The sequence below is a fragment of the Pipistrellus kuhlii genome, unplaced genomic scaffold (assembly GCF_014108245.1).
Source record: "Pipistrellus kuhlii isolate mPipKuh1 unplaced genomic scaffold, mPipKuh1.p scaffold_m20_p_15, whole genome shotgun sequence".
In the NCBI taxonomy this organism is placed as follows: Eukaryota; Metazoa; Chordata; class Mammalia; order Chiroptera; family Vespertilionidae; genus Pipistrellus; species Pipistrellus kuhlii.
Window position 1 is genome coordinate 37,732,329 of NW_023425460.1, and position 17,813 is coordinate 37,750,141.

At 46.0% G+C, this 17,813-nt stretch overlaps 1 long non-coding RNA gene across 1 annotated transcript in view; it reads left to right on the plus strand.

Moving 5' to 3' along the window:
* LOC118719475 overlaps nt 1–16,072 on the plus strand; it is a 33,207-nt gene extending 17,135 nt beyond the window's left edge. Inside the window, exons 3-4 of the long non-coding RNA XR_004988157.2 lie at nt 14,553–14,679; nt 15,379–16,072. This is a non-coding gene — a long non-coding RNA (uncharacterized LOC118719475). The remainder of the gene's footprint in view (nt 1–14,552; nt 14,680–15,378) is intronic.
* Nucleotides 16,073–17,813: the final 1,741 nt, after the last annotated feature.

Sequence of the window (17,813 nt, forward strand, 5' to 3'; positions counted from 1 at the left end):
TAGTAAAAGATAGGCTCATTTAAGACTGCCTTACATAAATTCTTTGTGCACGTGATGGGATGGTCTCATTATTTCTCTAGGGAAGAGAACACTAGTGAGAGTGAGTAGACTCATCACTGGTGAAGAAAGGAATAACCTGGTGAGGAAAATGACTGAGGTGAAGACAGATTTTGGGTAGTGATAGGCCTAGTGACTCAGAAAGCAAATTCTGGGTGGTCAGAAAGCAAATTCAGCAGCTGAGGTAGGAAGGAGCAGTCCATCAAAGTGAAGTGAGGGGCAAAATCAGGAAGATGAAGCCTGGCTGGCCTGGCTCAGTGGTTGAGCATTGACCTATGAACCAGAATGTTATGGTTTGATTCCTGGTCAGGGCATATGCCTGGGTTGCAGGCTCAATCCCCAATTTGGGACGTGCAGGAGGCAGTCAAACAGTGACTCTCTCTCGTTGGTGTTTCTATCTCTCTCTCCCTCTCCTTCTCTGAAATCAGTAAAAATACTATTTTTAAATCAGGAAGATTAACTAGCATGTAAAAGGAAGATAAACCCTCGAGAGATGGAGCTTCATGGAGCAGAGCTCAGGAACTTTGAAGCCTGACATAAAAAAACAAGAGTCAATTACATTGACTGTAAGGTCTGGAGGTTGGGCCTTAGTAATAAAACTCAACACCAGCTGAGAGACAGGAGACTAACAAAACACTACTCCTTCAAGGGTAGGAGTTTCCCCATAGGCCTTGTGAGATAAGGCACACAGTCAGTGCTGTTAAATGCTGAGTGGCTGAATTAGTTCATCAGGCTGCCCTGTAAGATGTCATCAGTAAATTCTTCATTCTTAAGCTCTAAAATTACAAGTTCTTCTGGAACTTGCAAAATCTTCCTTCAGTTCCGTGAAACTAAAAGATAATTATGGTAGGACATCTTTCTCCTTCAACACCACCCCCTCTTGCTACCCCAACTATCATTTCTTTCCCTGATGATAGTATTGCAGGGTTTTGTTTTGTTTTGTTTTGTTTTGTTTGGGTTTTTGTTTGTTTGTTTTTGTTTTTGTTTTTTGGAAGACCACTCCTCTGCTTCCAAACTATGTAGCTCAGGTGATGCCAGCTCCAGGTCACACTCTTCCATCTAGAAATGGGTGACTTGACTAATTAGCATATTCCATCCCTCTAGACCACATGTGTCAAACACAAGGCCCGCGGGCCAAATCCGTCCCGCCAGGCCTTGCAATGTGGCCCGCACTGCGCTGTCATCACTGCACTCCGCTGCGTTTCCATCACAATGACAGTTTATGACTGTTCAGTAAACCATTCGGCCCGCGTTTTAGGCTGGATTTTAGATTTTGGCCCCTTCTCTGATTGAGTTCGACACCCCTACTCTAGACATAGTCCAGGATGGTCCAATGAAAGTCAATTTTGAGATTTTTGCTGGAACTACCAGGAAGGGACAGCTCTCTTCCTGCTGCGGTTGTTAAACTGTACAATGTAGAATGTGAGCACAGAGCTGGGAGGAGCACTGAATGGAGAGGGCTTGCCAGCAAGTGCAAACAATCCAGAGGAAAGCAGAACCAAGAGAGCAAAAAGGGGAAATTGAAAGACAATCATTCTGGTATAATTTGAGTATCTAATGCCAAGATGTTCTTGAAGACAGGCCTACTCCTGGCCTTCTGTTACCATTGTTTAACAAAACCTGGATTTGGTTTCTGTTACTTGAAACTTGGCATCCTGAAACCGTAAATAATGAAGACCATCTTATGATAAATAACTGCTTTCCCATCTTCTCAGATGAATTGATGAGGTCCAGCCAGTCAACTTATATACAATATATGTAGTGTCATCTATTGCTAATGGCAGTTCTAAGCACTGGGGATGCAGCCATGAATAAAATAGTCCTTGCTGTCAAAGAACTTACATTCTAGAAGGATGAGACAGCCACTCAACTAGTCTACCATACCTAAATTTAGCTATAGATAAGAGATATCAAGAAGATTAAATAGGATCATGAGCAGGAGAGGCTGTTCTTAGTGAGCGTAGCCAGGAAATGGTCTATCAGAGGAGGAGGTGATATTTGAGTGAGGTCATAATGAAGAGGTCATAATGGTAAGAAGAGGCATCTGTTCAAAGATTGGGGAAGAAGGCTCTCAGCAGAAAGAAGAGCAAATGTAAACGCTGGGAGCCAGGAATGAGATTGGCCTGTTCAGGAGACAGAAATAAGGAGATTATGGCTAGAGTATCCTGAGTTAGGAAACAGCAGAGGGAGGTGAAAGGATAGGTAAGCAGGGGCAGACCCCTGGACCTTGTGAGAGTTGGGTTTTATTCTGCATTCAACGGGCACTCACTGGAGTGTTAGCAGGTCCTGACTTACCTTTCAAAAACAGCATTCTCATTGTTGGGTGAAAGTTGGACTAAAGGAAGACTAGAGGGAAGTAAGAAAGACCCATTAGGAGATAATTAAATAGTTCAAACAAGAGATGATGGAGGGGCTCTGGACCACCGTGATGCATCAGAGATGGAAACAGAAGAAAGTGTGGGAATTAGGAAACATTTTGGAGTCAGAGCCAATAGGATGCAGTGATAACTTGGAAGTGAGGTGTGAGGAAAAGAGATAGTGCAGGCACAATGACTAAGTTTTAACTTGAGCAGCTAGATGGATGATGGTGCCATTCACAAACATGAGAAAGCCGAGTTGGGGAGCAAACAGGATAGGAAAGAATTCTATTTCTGTCTCAGCTCTATGAGACATCCACGCAGAGATGTCACATGGGCAGACGGTTAGCTACACCTGGAGTTCAGGGAGATGTGTAGGTTGGAGAGACCTATTTGCATATCATAGACAGACAGATGGACTGGATGAGGTCACCCAGCTGGAGGAAAGAAGAAAAATGGTCAACAACTAAGGCCTGGGTCTGCACCATTCAGAGAAGAGGAGAAGGAGCAAAGGAGAATGAGGAAGGGCCAGTAGGTAAGAACACCAGACAAGTATGATGTCATGGACACAGCCTAGTGCTTCAAGAACAAGAGAGTCACCATCTAGGCCGCAGGCTGCCCAGAGGTTGAATAAGATGAGGACAGAGAACCAGCCATTGGCTTTGACAAGATAGCCCTGATAGGACCGTTTAGTGGAGGGGGAAGGACAAAAGCCATGTGGCAGTGCAGTGAGAAGGGAGTCAGAGAAAAACACACAGGTGGCAATGTAGGGATATGCTCTTTTTTTAAGTTGAATATTTTTACAGTTTATTTTTAGTTTAATTTAAAACAATGAAATGCACATATCTTAAGTGATGAGTTTTTTTGTTGAGGTAAAATTCACATAACATACAATTAACCATTTTTAAAGTGAACAATTCAGTAGCATTTAGTACATCCCAATGTTATCCAATCCTGGCCTCTGTCGAGCTCTCAAACATTTTCCTCAACTCCCAGGGGGGACCCCATACTCTTTAATGGGTGTGGAGTTTCCTTTTGAGTTATATTTTAATATATATTCCCTAGCATTTATTCCCTAACATATATATATTACTGATTTCAGAGAGGAAGGGCAAGGGAGAGAGAGACATCAGTGATGAGAGAAAATCATTGAGGCTCTGCCTCCTGCACGCTTCCTACTGGGGATCGAGCCCTCAACCAGGGCACGTGCTCTTGACCAGAGTCAAACCAGGGATCCTTCAGTCCTCAGGCCGACACTTTATCCACTGAGCCAAACCAGCTAGGGCTGGAATATACTTTCTTAATGCTCTATCTGATACACTCAAAAAAAAAAAAAAAAGAGAGATTTATTTTTTAGGTCCAAATAGCTAAAGCTCACATAAAACAGCTCTTTATTGAAAGAACTTGATCTAAGCCAAAGTAGTCTGTTTCTAGAAGTCAGGGTCATGGTTACCTGTAAACAGAGAAGAGAGGAGACTGTGTAGTGAATGGAAGGAGAGCATTGGGGGGCCTTCTGGGATGCTAGAAATGGTCTATTTCTTGACCTGGGTGGTAGTTACATAAGTGTGTTCACTTAATTATTCAAGCCGTACACTTAAATTTTTCTGTATTATTCTTCAATTTGAAATTTATAAAAATAGCTAGGAATCAGGAAGCATGGGCTTCTATTCCAGCACTGGAGGTGACCAGCTGTGTGATTGTAGGCAAGCCACTAAACCTCTCTGGGCCTCAAGTTCCCTCATCTATAAATGGAGGGGATTGGGCCAGATGCTCTCCAAGCTCCCTTCCACCCAACATGGTTCCACGTGCGGTTTCCTCCACTTGAAGTCGGGCACCTGTGCTGCTGAAATAACCCCAAGCCCTCGCTGACCTTGGCAGAGGAGGGGTCTGGCCTTTTTCATGTCCTTCCTTTCAGAATCTAACGGTTGCAGCTGACGTCTCTGTGGTGCCACTTGTCACCGGCAAGGCAGCTGTGAAGTTAATGATAGTGCAAATAAAAAGCTGCTGGTAATTAGTGGCTGGATGTTGAGGCATTACTGTTATTTTAAAAAATCAATTAGCTGAATAAGAAAATGCCATTGAGAAAAACATCTATTTTTTCCCCAAGCTCGGTTCCAGCTGGGTAAGAGGATAATGTGGTCAATTGCAGGAGGGGAAAATGGGTTTCTGATATAGTAGAACTTAATATGTATTTTTAAACCTGCATCGGGGAAGGTCGGAGGCTTTAATCCTTTTATTTTATGTGGAAGTTTTTGTGATGGAGAAAGAAGCTTCACATAATTGCCTGTGATTCGTAGCCACTGCTGCCTTGTTAGCAAGCCCTGGCTCTGGCACTGACCCGCCACTTCTTCCCTTTATTTTTTTATTCTTTGTGTTTAAACCTACATTTCTTTTTTTTTAATTTATTGATTGATTATGGTATCACATAATTGTCCTCATCCCCCATTCCCATCCCAAACCCCTCCCCACATATGCCCCTAACCCCCTGTTGTCCATGACCACTGGTTAGGCTTATATGCATGCACACAAGTCCTTTGGTTGATCTCTCCCCTTTACCCCCACCCTCCTCTATCTTCCCTCTGAGGTTTGAGAAGGCCATTGGGAACAAAGATTTCGGACACCCGGGGTCATGGATCCGTCCGTGTTCCTGTCTGTAGGATAAGACCTGGGAGGCTATGACACAAGCCAGTGAAGCAACAGAAATGTGTTCTTATATTTTTCTTGTTCATTGGGCAAATAACTACTTAGCTAAGCTATATAATATGGCTGTTTAGAGCTTCCTTTTGAAGGCTGCCCAGGCCTATGTCCTACACCAGCCAGGTAATTTTTGGCCAGTTACTGAGCCTTAGTTTCCTTACCTGTAAAAAGAGATATTACTAGTACCCGCCTCATTTGAGTACATATGTGCGTGCACACACACATGAATTTGTTTACATAATCCATGGAAAATGCTTTGCTTAGTGCCTGACATGTAACAGGCATTCAGTAAGTATTTGCTATATTTACTCTGGGGAGAAGAGGTAGTTCTTCGGCCTGCGGGGAGGGCAATGGCAGGCAGCAGGCAGTGGATGGCTGTTTTCCTCTTTGTGGCCTTGGGGACTCCTGTGTACATGTGCTCTCAGCCGCTGTGGTGTTCACAAGACCCCCTGGCAGGGCTTGGGGAGTCTCTGTGCTTATCAGTTCTGAGTCCCTGCTTGTTGGGCTTTCAGAACTGCAAATAGCCCTGGAGAGGGAGTCTGAAGCCTTGGCTCTTCCCCGTAATGGATGGTGACCACACCCCCTGCCGCCACCGCTGGTGACACAGGCTCTCAGCATAATGGAAGGCTTTCGGGGATCTATTTTTCTCTCGCTGCATTACTCACCTCACTCCTCTGTGTCACAAGGAAGGAGAGGGGGAGAAACACAATAAACTGCCAAGGATGAGTCAAGTTTCAACAGCGCATCCTTGCTCAGGAGGCACCGCTGTTTCTTATGCATTCCCGAGATTGGAATTGCAAAGCAAGTCCTGAACTCACGCTCCTTTCTTCCTCCTTTTCGGGGCAGCCACTGGAACTGTGTTTTGATTGTATTTTCTTCCAGGCTAGAGAATGAGGGAAAGTGATACTCCCAGAGCGGGCTTCTTCCCGGCCTCTGGGAGCCTTGATCATGAACACAGGCCGGTTCTTGCAGCCTCTGCTCTCACCTTCTGAGACATCAACCCCCATCGGAGCCTTTCTGCCTCCCCTCCCAGGAGTGGCCACGGTCACTATGGTTTCTCAGCGGCTCTAGGCTCTAGCTTAAAGATGAGTGTGGAGAACACCTCCTTAATGACCAGCACCCTGCTTTGGCCTTCTCAGCATGGGTAGCACCTGACTGATGCTCCATTCATTTCAGTGAGGAGGCCGGTCAGTTCCCACAAGAGTGTAAGTGCCTCCCCCTATAATGTCTGTAAAGACTTCTCTTTTCGGGGTGCCATGGGGTCCTTCCCCAGGAGGTGTCAAAAGAGGGGAATACTAGCCGAAACCAGTTTGGCTCAATGGATAGAGCCTCGGCCTGCGGACTGAAAGGTCCCGGGTTCGATTCCGGTCAAGGGCATGTACCTTGGTTGCGGGCACATCCCCAGTAGGGGGTGTGCAAGAGGCAGCTCATCGGTGATTCTCTCTCACCGATGTTTCTCACTATCCCTCTCCCTTCCTCTCTATAAAAAAATCAATAAAAATATTTTTAAAAAAAGAAAGAGGGGAATGCTAAAGAGAAGGAAGAGATGCCATCCTTTTTATGATGGTCTGTTGTGTAAGCTAATGGATTTTTCTTACAACATGTTGTACTTGCATATAGTTTCTTATTTCCATGGTACACAGCAAGGGAAAGACCAGGAAGGTAAGGCATAGGGTCAGGTTCAGGGTGTGGGGCAGAAGGTAGGACATTGTTGAATTAACCAGCTTCTGTCTGGCATGAGTCATGTTTTGAGCATCTCTAAAGGCCAGAGGAAACAACATTACAGAAAAAATTGATTTTAACGGAATGGGCGTGCTTGAGGCCTGCAGTTCCCAATTTTAGAGTCACAGGGAGCTTTCTGGTGATGCAAGTGCTGGGCCCTGTGCCAGGGAATTGTGAGTGCCTGGTCTGGGGTAGGACTCTTCACGTTAGAAGTCCCCCCAGGTGGTTCTGGTGACTGGTCAAGTTTGGGAACTGAAGAGCTGGACCACATCTTGAGGGGAAGTGATCACATAATATCTGCCATCGATAAGGCAGCTCAGGCTTCCGTCTACGCCTTTGGTGGTGAAGTGTAACATACAGAAAAGCACACAATGCAGACATGGGGCTCAGAGAAACATCCAGTGTCCACCTCCCGGCTGAGAAAGGGAACATCGCTAACAGGTGCATTTTTTGGCAACTAAGCAGAATCTTGAAAATTTCCCTATTTACAAGCCATGGGAACTGTTCCATTGCTCTAGCATCTGAATGGCGAGCCTTGGGCCTTGGTGTCTCTCTCACACTCTCAGGTTTCTTTCTGACTTAAGGAGCTAACTTTTCACCCTTCATACCCTGCATTTGGATCCTGTAATTAACCAAGAATCAGAATTTCTCTTCAAAACCCAACTCCTCTACTTTCCTGTGGCGTGAACTTGGGCGAGTTACTTTTATCTCTGGCCTTTAGAGTGCTCATCTATACAATGAAAAGAATAACAACATCTACCTCATAGGATTTTGTGGGCATTAAATTTGTTGAGAAAATTCAATAGGACCTGGCAATCGACAGTTTTCCTGTCAAATCCCGTTTTCACTCTACTCCTCTCCAAAACGACTCTTCCAAGAAATTACCCTGTCTCTCCCCTGCATCTGGGCCCTGAGCCAGTGGCCTGTGTCATTTCCATCTACAGGCCCTTATCTCTTACCTTAAAAGGAAACAAGCAAACAAACAGAATCCCTCCGTGACCCCACAGCTCTCTCCTGCCATCACCTCATTTTTCTGCTTATCTTCACGGAAAAGTTTTTGTCATTATCGTCTCTGCTTATTCACTCCACGTTGTTTCCTCTCTGCTCTGCGGTTGGGCTTCTGTGTCCCTGAGCCACTCAGACCACACCTGTCCAGCCGACCAATGATGTCTGCGTTGCCCCAGTCCAGTGCTGCCTGCTCTATGCTGAACTTAGTTGGCCTTTGACAGAGCTGACCATGCTGAGGGTGGGAGGGAACTGCAAGCTCAAAGGCCCTGAGATGGAAATGAAGAAAAGGCTGGTGTGGCTAGAGCACAAAGGGTGGGGGGTAAGAGCCGAGAAGGCTGAGGTCAGCAGGGGCCTCATCATATGGCACCCTGTCCACTGGAGGGAAGCTTCAGCGCTGGGCCTGGCACAGAGCAGGTACCCACTGTTAGCTATTGTCATTGTTAATAGTGCCAAGTGTGGGAGAGGTGGGAAGGGGGCTGAGAAAATCCCTGGCCTTAAAAAGCTTTCCTTCTAGTCGAGTGTCTTACATCCGTTATGTGGGTTCATGGGCAAGAGCCTGTGAGCCTATGTCTCGATAGTCAATTTGCTGTCATTGCCCTTCCCCACCCAGTACCCCCACACACACTTTCTTGGTGAAATGCACCCAATCCAGTGATTCTCTCTGGATATTTAAGGGTTAGTTTCTTACTCCAAAGGGAACAAAAGTGGGCTGTGAAGAAAGAGATGACTAAGATCCCAACCATGAGATCACAATGTGGGCTGGGGACAGAAACCAGCCCTGGTGTCCTCTCTGATTTTCCAAATTACTCAAAGTAATCCCTTCCAAGTAAATAATAGCTGGCCTCTGCTGTTTCATCTGCGCTGAGCTGCCCAGCACACAAAAGAAAGCAGACTCTGGGAGCAGCCCTTTGAGTTCCTGATGCAACGCTGGTGACCTAACCATGGGCACACCTGTAGACATACATACACTCAACAAATATACATTCTTAACATATATACTCAACACACATACACACTCAACACTGAGACATTTAATACATAGACATTCAACACACTCAACATATACAACCTACAAACACCCTCAATACACATAACCTATAGTCAGCTGACACACACATTCAATCCCCACACATACTCAACACATACTACCCAACAGATACCCATGGACAATACACACTCACTCTCATACTCAACACATACACATTGAGCTCCCACATTCACGCACAATCTGAACACTCATGACGCTAGTAGACTATGAGATACTTCCCATTTTTTGTCTTTATTGCTTAGCAAACTGACAGTGGGACCATGTGGAAAACTGAAGTGAGTCAGGAAAGATTCATCACTTTCAATTTTAATTTTATGCCACTTATCGGCCAGGTCAGAATTGAGAGGAAAGGAGATCAGGAAAAATGAGCACGTAATTCTTATGCGTGCACACTCAATTGGCATAGTGCATTCTCTTTTCCTGTCTTTGCCCCTCTGTCTCTGTCTCTGTCTCTAATTATGGAAAAGTTGGCCCAGAAGAGTGACCCATTTAGAACTGAGCTCAACAAAAAGTTAATGTGCACTATGGCTTTTCAAGGAGACCTACTTAAAACAGGCCACACTGAATTTACTCCCCCAAAGTTTAGAAAATACTCCAGTTACCACACAGACAAATTAATTGACATTGGATGATTTGAAACCAAAACTTTAATGAGGAATGCCATAAATAGATGATGTTGCTATGTCTAAAATTAATTGACTTGCATTTCCCAACTCTGATGCTAGCAGACTTCTTCCCCAAAATGATAAACCCATGGAGCATTGTGCGTGATGGCATGTAAATGAGTAAGAACACTGTGTTCCCTGTTGTTGATTCTGGTAGACCATTCATATGGCAAGAAATATGCTAGGAACGGATGTATTCCATTCTTAATCTGGTTGTTTTCAGACTTTTCTGCTTGAGAACATTTTGTCATTACACTAGTCTTCGTGTTCCTCTTTTTCATGTCTGGTAGCTCGAACTTTTCCTCTGTCACGCTCTGTTCTCAGCATTCCAGGCCAGCCAGATATCTTTATCCTCCACTTTAGGCTCTACAGCATCTGTCGCGTGTCTAAATGTGTCTGGCTCAATACAGGTGCTTCACTTGAAGAAAACCTAGTAGAGAATTAAAAGTCACTCATAGAGATGCCCTTGACAATTTGTCTTAGTACCTTTTTGGTCTTTCAGATTTTTAATTTATATTCATAATCTTATTTTAGAACATATCGATGTGCCACTGATGGAAATAGGAGTGAGAGGGGTGGGGAAAGGAAGGGTTCATCACCCACAGATAATTTGAGAAGCAATGATGTAGCCAACATTAGATTCAAGAAATTCTATTCATGGTTAGGCACAGAAGGATGAAAAGCCACAGAATGGGAAGAGGGGAGATGTTTGCAGCAAATTAATTACTAAGGAAGTTATAAGAATCAATTCAAAAAAAAATGGGTAAAAAAAAACACAAAAAAACATGAACAGACATTTTACATGAGGAATCCTAATGTCCAGTGAACATGTGAGGAGCGTTCAGCCTCACTATCACCAGGGAAAATACTATTAAAACCACAAGGAAAGCCAGCCAGCCACCAGATTTCCAGAAACGAGGAAGTCTCATAATTCCCAGTGTTGGTGAAGATGCAGAGCAGGAGGACCTCTCCGGTGGGTGAACAAGCCAGTGAGAGCCTTTGGAACACTCTGGAAGCATTTGCTAGAGCTGAATATAAATCTGGGCCATGAGCAGTAATTTCATTCAGAGATCTCGTCTTCGGAACCAAGGAGAATGTGTACACGAACCCAGTGATGAAAAGCACCTTGATCTGTGATGAAAGCAAAGTGAAAAGAAGCCAATGGCCACCACCAGCAGACTAGGTAAGTAGATGTACACTGTTCACACTTTGGAATAGTGAACAGCTGTGAACACTGTCAGGACACAGCTTCAAACCAAGACATCGGTGAAACTCATCTCTGTCCATCTCGTTCCCCCTTGGGACCTGCAGGACATTTCAGGGTCAGACCGTCCTATACATTCAGTGACATCCTGATGCTGGAGTAGTTCCTGTCTGCAGCACCTGCCCCTCTTGGTGCCCAACATTGTGGAGATGAGAGAGGACCCCGAGCTCTCCTGGTCATCACTGTGGTTATCATCACTGCTGCGAAGAGCATTTGGCCCTCAACAAGCTGATTCTTGAGCCACAGGTGCCTGTTCAGGTTGTTGTTCAGCCTTCCTGCTCCTCAGGGGTTGGTGCCTGCCCTAGTCAAAGGGGATTCCCAGCTCCTGTTGCTGTTCCCTGCTGTGGACCTTGCCTTTCTGATCCATCTCCTCAGGGGATGGCATGGGGTCCATAGGGTTCTTAGTTCTTACATCCTTTGTTCTTCTGTTCACTCCTCTGGAGCTTAGAACACTTTAAAATGACTTTTCTCATATAAGATTTCAAGCCATATACCCCTCTGTCCAAAATAAGGTCCCAAACAAGCGTTAGAGGGTGAGGTCCTCACGGCCCTGGCCTCTGCAGACATAGCGCAGATAGATGACTGGGCGGAAGACACACAATGAAAAGGTGAAGACATTGAATGAATACACCAAGGACCCAGGACCTTCCTTTTCCTTCAGGAAATAAACCAGCTGCCTCTTTCTTCCCGGCTGTAGGGCCCTGCATCCCCTTAATCACCACTTTCAGCAGCCTCCCCACCTCAAATATTTCATTTTAAATGTATCCTAGTTGTCTCAATAGCCCTTCTGGCTTTCCCTTCTAAGAGCCCTCTAAATTGACTCCCAATCTGTCCACCCCAACCCCATCAGCATTGAAGTAGAACAAACCCTAGCGTGGGAAGGAGCCAAGTCACAGACCAGCTCAGAGCCCTGTGTGTAGCACCACACTGAAATGGGTATATTTTTATAGTTGTTCTTGTCATTCTTTTTTTTAAATTAGTCAATCTCATTAAAAAATATATAGCACAGGTTTAAAAAACGTATATTGTACAAAATTCAAAAGGGAAAAGCTGGGGTATATGGTAGGGAAATGAGTTTCTCTCATCCCCGTCTCCAGCATCCCAGGCCCCTTCTCCACTATCACTGGCTTCTGCCAGACAGTCTATGCATATCCAAGCTTGCAGATGGCATGTGTGTATAGCCTTGCCATTTTGTAAAACCTCAAGACAACAGCACACCACACACAATGTTTGCCTTTTCACTTGGAATTTCTTGGATCTTTAGCTATTCTTAAAGGCTTCATACACTTCACTATGTAGAGACTCCAAAGGCTGCACTGGGATTTTTCCTAATTTTTGCCCATTACAAGCGAGGCTGCTGTGAATAAGAACCCCTGCGTTTCGATGTCCTTCTCTAGACTGTTTCCTGAGTAGTTAGGAGAATGTTTCATGTTTCATTTTCAAAAAAGAGGATGTGGGAAGGGCGGGCTCTTCTGGGGCCTGCTGGGAAATCAGGGCTCTGCTGTGTACCACCACCTCACTTTGGAGAGCCAGTTATTACATGGAGATGATATGGGAAAACTCCCATGAGAACTGTCTGGATGACATGACATGCAATAACACGTTGATCAAGGTGCTTTAAGAAATTGAAAACATACAGATATGAGAATATGGGGTAGATACTGCTGGAATTGTATCCTGGAACCAGCCACATTGCTTTATGTTTGGATAGATGGTATCCAGAAGGTTGAGAACGCCCAATCCAGATTGACTCGGAAAAACTGGAAATCTATTGTTGGCTGGGCTGTAGGAGTTCATGAGGGAGGGCTGACTTTAGGCATAGATAGATTCAAATGCTCAAATGATGTCACCAGGATTCAGTTTATCTTAATTCATCTTGTAATATACAGTGGAAGCCCCTTGTCTATGGGCAATATGTTCCATGACCCCCCAGTGGGTGCCTGAAACTGCAGATAGTACCAAACGCTATATATACTATGATAAAGTTTAGTTTATAAATTAGGTACACTAAGCGATGAACAATAATAACTAGTAATAGAATATAATAGTAACAATTACAACAATACTAGAGGCCTGGTGCACAAAATCTGTGCACTGGGGGGGGGGGGCAGAGGTTCCCTCATCCCAGCCTGTGCCTTCTCTCAGTATGGGAGCCCTTGGGGGATGTCCGACTGCCGCAGAGGTAGGAGAGGCTGCTGTGGAGATGGGAGAGGCTCTCGCCAGCCATGAACTCAGTGTCTGGCTGAGCGGCGCTACGCTGGGGGAGCGCACTGACCACCAGGGGGCAGCTCCTGCATTGAATGTCCGCCCCCTGGTGGTCAGTGTGCAGTTCAGTCAATTTGTATATTAGGCTTTTATTATATAGGATACTGCAATGAAAGTGATGTGAATGCATTCTTTCTCTCTCTCTCTTTCTCCCTCTCCCCGCCCCTTCTCTCTGATAAACAATCTGGTAACTGAGACAGCTACTAAGTGACTGAAGGGCAGGTAGGGTATATTGCCAGGATATACCGGACAAAGGGATGATTCACATCCCGAGTAGGATGGTGTGGGAAGGCCTGAGATTTCATCAGACTACTCAGAATGGCATGTAATTTAAAACTTATGAACTGTTTATTTTCCATTTAATATTTTTCATTTAATATTGGACCATGAAAAACTGAAACGGTGGAAAGGAAAAGGGATAAGGGAGGGCTGCTGTATTGGCTCCATCCTCCTCCTCCCCTTGTGGAGACAAAATGGCCATGACAGTCCTTGCCTCGTGGCTCCTCAGGCTTTTGTACAACACAGAAGGGAGAGAACCTTCTTCCCTAGTATTGTAGTTGAACCAAAGGCCCAAACTGACTATGATTGGCCAGTCTTTGGTCAGGTGACCATCCCTGAACCAACCAGAGACTGTGATTCTCTGGTTGTCCCAACCTTTTCTGGGACTCAAGGCAAAGTCAGCCTCACTGGAGTCCTGTGGACTGAGAGGAAAAGAGTAGATATATGAACATAAACCACGTGCTGGTCTGGCATTGAGTGAAATGAACATGGGACCATCAAGAGGGCACACATTTTCACTGCATTTGGGGACTTACTGTTCATGAACCTGTCATTTAAAAATTCTGGCTCAGACAGTGAGTTCCCATCAAGGAATATCTCTGCTCTCTGTGTTGGGGGTGGCAAAAACAACAAATTCCATGCATGTGTGTGGTAAGAAAAATGTTTATGTATTGAAATGACCTTTAAAAATGTTTCTTTATGAGACAGAGGAAAACTCTTCCTCCCGCGGAGTAAAGAGAGAGGTTTGCCCTTCAAAGAGCTGGCAAAATTATTTTAGTTTTCCATCAGAGCTGCAGGGAAAGCAAACACAGGGAAAGCTGAGCACCCTCCCTCTGCACAACACAGCAGAGGTCAGGTGCAGGAAACCCCTCCGTGCGTGTGAGGATGTTTAAATCAGAGCAAAGAGGGGGAAAAGCAATAATGGTTTTTTGATCCAACATGTGATTGCTTTTATAATAAGCTCAGCCATGTATTTTGTCAAAAGGGAGAACAGAGGAGGTCTCTAAATATGCTCCCTCTCCTTCATGTTTTGAAAGAGCCAATTATGGGATGCAAATGACCCAAAATTATGCTGGGAAATTATCGCTGAAATAATCAATGAGCAGGTCAGTTCTCTGATCTTATTTTCTCCGTTTATGCATCTGTTTCAACGTCTTGCTGTGCTTTTTTTCTGATTATTTCCCCCGTAGATCTGCATGTGATGGGAGCCTGCCAGTCTCGCTGAGCTCAGGGGGACAGTGCTGGCAGGGGGACAGTGGACAGGCCTTCCTGATGTAAGCACCGCTGCTCGGGGCCCTGTCCCATCTCACCATGCAGGTAAATCAGCAGTGACCATCCTGCCCTTGGCTGCTTTTGGAGAGAGGGGAGTGACTCTAGGGACAGATGAGGCCCAGTACACAAGCTGGGGGGGGGGGGGGGGTGCGCGCGGGCACAAGGGGCACAGTGGAGAGCAACCTATCTGAGGAACAGGACCCTAGGGCTCCTTCGCTCTTTTTCTGGTTCTATGGTCAAGCAGTTCCCAGCTCCCTCCTCCAAATATTTTGTTTCCAGGCAACTTGTTCCCTGACAATCACGTACCCCAGACTGTGTTGGCCAGCAGAGTTTGTTGTTTGATCAGTAACAACTTTTAACTAATCTTAAATTTAAATACCTTTGGGTACAGTATATATATTCTTTAGGTTTCCACAGACCCCGCCACTCCCTAGTGCCTTCACATGCCTGTACCGTTATACCTTATCTGACTCTGACCTTCAGCTGGGGGTTCATGTTTATCACCTTGATTCTCTCCCTCCTTTCTCTTTTTCTGAAGTCAATGGCCTCAAGCAATGACTCTAGTCTTGTCAGTATACCCCCTCCCATGCCTCCACTGCTTCCCTGCGCCCCACTGGGTCCCCCTCTTCATGTCTGCCTTTCATGTCCTCAAAGAAGCCACCCCTCTCCCTGCCAGAGTCTGCACCCATTCTGGCAGCTCTTCCTGCCATGCCCTCCGCCCCCTCCTCATTGATTCATACTCAGCCCCCAGAGCTCCACCCAAATGTCACTTCCTGAAGAAAGCCCTTCCTGGCTGCCCAGACTAGGCTGGATCCCGTCACATGCTCCGAACACCCTATACTTCGGCTTCACCGCAGCTATGTGATTGTCTTGCAGTATTACCTATGGAGTGAACTAGTGACTGATGTCTGCCTTCCTCTCTACCTCCACCTCCTCCCAGACATGAGCTCAAGGAGGGCAGGAACTCGGTTTGTCTTGTTCACAGTCGGATCTCCAGCTCCTGGCACAATCTGAGTGCTCATTACATACTGATGAGTGAGGGAGTGAATGAGAGGATGGTTAGGATGTCGTCAGACTGAGATGGCAGGGAGGAGAATTTCAGGAGAAAGACAGCTCAAAGGGCCCAAAAGTATTAGAGCATGGAGCTTATGACAGCACCAGGCAAAGTCGAGTTCATTCATAGATTCCAGCCTTTGTGAATGAGCTGGATGTCCCGAAGGCGCCTCTGTGTACCAGAGGCTGCCAGACCATCATTCTTCTCCTCACCACTGTGTCCCAAGTGCCTGCCATGAATGAGTAGGCACATTCACCCAGCTTCTGCAAGTCCTTTTACTTGTCCCCAGAAAGTCCCCTTTGCACTCCCTCCGTAGCTTTTCTCACCTCCCCGCTGTTTAAATTACTCCACTTCCTCCTGAAATGAAGGTCATTTACGAAGCTCTTCCTTGGTTTCTCTTTCTTCCATCTCAGCTCTGGCCCTCAGCGGCTCTTCTACTTAGTGGGGCAGAGAGAGCAGTCTTCCCAGGACACGTTTGTGATTTTTGCCTGAATTGTTTTTATTTGAGGTTTAACTGGATCCATTCATTTTCCTGACCCACTCAGCAACTTTGCTATTGTTTATTATTTTTGTTGTTGTTGTTAATCCTCACCTGAGGATATTTTCCCATTGATTTTTAAGAGTGGAAGTGAGAGGGAAAGACACAGAGAGAAACATCAATGTGAGAGAAACACATCGATTGATTGCCTCCTGCATGAGCCCTGACCAGGGCCCAGGCCAGAAAGGACACTGCAACCAAAGTATGTGCCCTTGATTGGAATTGAACCCTTTGGTCCACGGGCAGGCGCCCTATCCACTGAGCCAAACCAGAAGGGTTCAACTTTGCTATTTTCATTTTTATATATTTATATTGATTTCAGAGAGGAAAGGAGAGGGAGAGAGAGATTGGAATATCAATGATAAAGAGAATCATTGATCAGCTGCCTCCTGCATGCCCCCTACTGGGGATGGAGCCTGCAACCCGGGCATATGCTTTGGCTGGAATTGAACCCAGGACCCTTCACTCCACAGGCTGACACTCTATCCACTGAGCCAAGACAGCCAGGGCAACTTTGCTATTTTTAAATAAAAAAGGGATGTGTCAAGAAATAACAAGCCAAAAACTTCCTCCATTGGTGAAAATCGTCTTCAAGGATAGACCACCTTTTGAAGGCCTATCGACATAATGAAGGAGAGTGAGTCTGGGTACAGGAGCTTGGGTGCTGAGCCAGCTCTGACCCAGCCCCTGCCGGATGGCGCTGCCCAGCACTGGCCTTTCTGCACTGTGAGGGAGCTGGTCAGGGCCTGGATCTCAAGTCCCCCTCTGACTCTGCCAACTCCCTGGCTCCCTGAGCTCAGGGTCAGTGGATGCCAGGCTTTCCCCTTCACTGAAACCCAGGAAAGCCCTAGAGTAGGGGTGTCGAACTCAATCAGAGAAGGGGCCAAAATCTAAAATCCAGCCTAAATCGCGGGCCGAATGGTTTACTGAACAGTCATAAACTGTCATTGTGATGGAAACGCAGCGGAGTGCAGTAATGACAGCGCCGTGCGGGCCACATTGCAAGGCCTGGCGGGACGGATTTGGCCCGCGGGCCTTGTGTTTGACACATGTGCCCTAGAGCATGGGTCACCTTGTGGCAGCATCCATGGGCTCACCTGTCTCCCTGGACAGTCCTGGTGCCAGTCTGGGCAGGGGGTGCATTGTGATGTCCAATTTCCAGGAATGGAAGGAGATTAGAGAAGTGGCTCTTTCTGTGACCTGTTGTCAACAAATCTGGTGATTTTCTGCCTCCACGCCAAGAAATTAATACAGGTTTCTCATCAGATAGCCTTTTGAAAACTTCAGAGTTGGCCTGCAGCTCAGACCCACTGCACTCTGACTGCAACACCCCTCAAGTTGACTAGCATTCTGTAGATTCTGTCCCAGGAAATGCTGTCCTCTCTTTCCAGGGCCTGTGTTCCCTGATTCTCCACCTAGCCAGGAAGATCAGTACACAGACTGACACACAGCAGTATGTCTGCTGTGACTTCTGCACCGAATACCACCACTGGGATTGAGTGCCGTCAGCATGGACTGAGTGCCCAGCTCTGCCCTGGCCACCAGCGGCACCATACAGACCCCCTTGTTGAGTAGTGTGTTCCTCTG